This window comes from Garra rufa, chromosome 15 (assembly GCF_049309525.1).
Source record: "Garra rufa chromosome 15, GarRuf1.0, whole genome shotgun sequence".
Taxonomy (NCBI): Eukaryota; Metazoa; Chordata; class Actinopteri; order Cypriniformes; family Cyprinidae; genus Garra; species Garra rufa.
The window spans coordinates 42,419,839-42,423,124 of NC_133375.1; positions in this window are offsets into that span (position 1 = coordinate 42,419,839).

Genomic DNA, 3,286 nt, shown 5'->3' on the forward strand with positions numbered 1-3,286 from the left:
GTTTATCGCGGGGTTTTCCACCGAATACGTGCTTGAGCGTGTGAGATAATGCCTTTTGGTTTTCCCTTGGCAGGAAATACAGTGGTCTTATCTGAAACACTGCATCACTGCAAAGCAGCTACTGTACCTCTGAATGCACTGTAGTACTTCAATCAGTATAAATGTGTGAGTGTGTTTATTGAAGTGGGCATAACAGGTGCTGACGCTCACATGCTGGCCGTTCACAGGGGCAGCGGACACTTTGTTGTACCAACTTCCTTTGGCACAGACGGTCAAGATGCGTCTCTGTGTGTGTGTGTGTGTGTGTGTGTGTGTGTGTGTGTGTGTGTGTGTGTGTGTGTGTGTTTTCTGCTGCTATGGCTTAAAGCTACAGTCTTTTAAGTCTTTTTGTGTTGCAGCTAAACTGCAAGCTCTGCAGTAACTCTTGCTAACCAGCAGCTTTACAAGATTTGCACTAGTTGCAATAGCACTATATAGAGTTAATACTACATTATTATATTACAATAGAGAAACAAAATATAACAATTCAACAATATTTGAAGCCCCCTTTTTTTAGTCATTTGTAATTTTTTGTAGTATTTGTAAAAATATTTTCTTTTTTTTCATAACTAGAAAAATGCATAAACTGTTCTTATAATCTTTATAATAAAATAATCATTAACTTAAATAAAATATAGAAATAGAACAACATTCAAGTAAAAAAAAAACTTTAATATTTTAGAACTAGAAAAATGCATAAACTGTTCTTATAATCTGATTTTATAATAAAATAATCATTAACTGAAATAAAATATAAAAATACAACAATACTCAAAGAGCCCCTAACTTAAAGAAATAGTTAAAAATATGTTTCATTTGCATTTTATACACAATAAAATATTTTAGGGCTTGGCGTAACTAGAAAAATATATATATATATATATAAATCCATTGACTTTACAAAAATGTGCTGTATGATTTTGTATCCTAAAATAAACATTTTTAGTCATTTGTAATTAATAAAAATATTTTCTGTCAACTTATACCCAATAAAATATTTGAGAACTTTCGAATTTTAAAGTAAAAAAAAAAAACTTATTATTATATTTTAGAAGTAGAAAAATGCATCAACTGTTCTTATAATCTGATCTTCATCAATAATCATTAACTGAAATCAAATATAAAAATACAACAATATTCAAAGAACCCGTAACTTTAAAAATAAAGTGTAAAAATATGGTTTATTCTCAATTTATACACAGCAAAATATTTTAGGGCTTGGCGTAACAGGGCTTGGCTTAACTAGAAAAAAAAAGTGTAAATCCGTTGACTTTACAAAAATAAAAATATTATGTATTTTAAAATAAATGTTAATTAAAATAAAATATACACATATTTTGAGGATAAAATTACAACAATATTTGAGGGCCCTATGACTTAAGTACTTTTGCAGATTTTGTAGAAATATTTTTTAAGAAAAATACTGATTTTTTTTCTGTCTAATTGAAATACTTAAAAATGAATCTAATTATGGGTTAGTTTATAAGATATAATAATGTACTCACTTTTAAAAGCTGTAAATCACATTACTTGGTAGTCTTTTATGACAGTGTCAATTATTGGGTGGATTTTAAATCATTTTACTAATTAGATTTGACAAGCTGTTAATTTCTGTCATTTTTTTAATTTTGCCTGGGGGAATTTTTTTTTAATATATAAATAACAAACTTCTGAAAAGTCACAGGGCCTTTAATTATTGCTTTAATTTTATCTTTAAATATTTTTAGATTTTACAATGAACATTTATCTTAAGATATATATAATATCTGGGAAAATATTACTTTAAAAAATTGACAAAAAATAAGAAAAATGAGTTAAAAAAATAATACTAATAATAATATGTAATAATATAATAATATTATAATAATAATTTTTTACATATATACATTTTAACATTTTTAAATTTTATATATATATATATATATATTATATATATATATATATATATATATATATATATATATATATGTATATGTGACCCTGGACCACAAAACCAGTCTTAAGTCGCTGGGGTATATTTGTAGCAATAGCCAAAAATACATTGCATGGGTCAAAATTTTAGATTTTTATTTTATGCCAAAAATCATTAAGAAATTAAGTAAAGTTCATGTTCCATGAAGATTTTTTGTAAAATTCCTACTGTAAACATATCAAAATGTAATTTTTGATTTGTAATATGCATTGTTAAGAACCTAATTTGTACAACTTTAAAGGTGATTTTCTCAGTCTTTTTGATTTTTTTGCATCCTCAGATTTCTGATTTCAAATAGATGTATCTCAGCCAAACATTAATATATCCTAACAAACCATACATCAATAGAAAGCTTATTTATTGAGCTTCCATATGATGTATAAATCTCAGTTTTGTCAAATTTAACCTTATGACTGGTTTTGTGGTCCAGGGTCACATATATGTATATATGTGTGTGTGTGTGTGTGTATATATATATATTTTAAAATATGTAAATCACATTATTTTTTATTACAGATTTTTAACTAATTTTTCTTATTTTTTGTCAATTTTTTTAAAGTAATATTTTCCCAGATATTATATTTATCTTAAAATAAATGTTCATTAAAATAAAATCTAAAAATATTTAAGGATAAAATTAAAGCAATAATTGAAGGCCCTGTGACTTTTTCAGTAGTTGCTTATTTATGTAAAAAAAAAAAAAAATCAATTTTTAAGTAAATAAATGTTTGTGCTCCGAATTTCTATCAGAAATATTATTTTAGAGCTTAGCATAAAAAGAAGATGGTCTCTTACTGTCTAAGTGAGCAGATCTTAACCAGAATAAGCTATTAATTGTTCAAGATTCATGTTGTTTGTCCAAAGTCTGATGCTATGAGAGAAAACGGCCATGGTCCAGACAGACTGACAGGAAGAGAGAGCGGAAACCAGTGCAAGGGAAAGTGTGAGGTTGGGTTCAGGGAAAAGGACAGATGAGGAGAAAATCATCGGAGGATCGGGCAGGATGTGACCAGCGCATACAGGAAGGACATGGAGAAACTGTGTGTGTGTGTGTTTTCCTTAACTTTGTGTTCAAGTGTTGGTCTCAAGAACAGAACATCCTGTTGTAGTTTTATATTAGTGTGTGTGTGTGTGTGTGTGTGTGTGTGTGTGTGTGTGTGTGTGTGTGTGTGAATCATGAGGCTGATAAATATGTATATTTCTAATAATGTAAAACCTCAAGAGAATTGCACTCGAATAGATTCACAGCACGTGAAATTATGGCGCTTTTAGCAC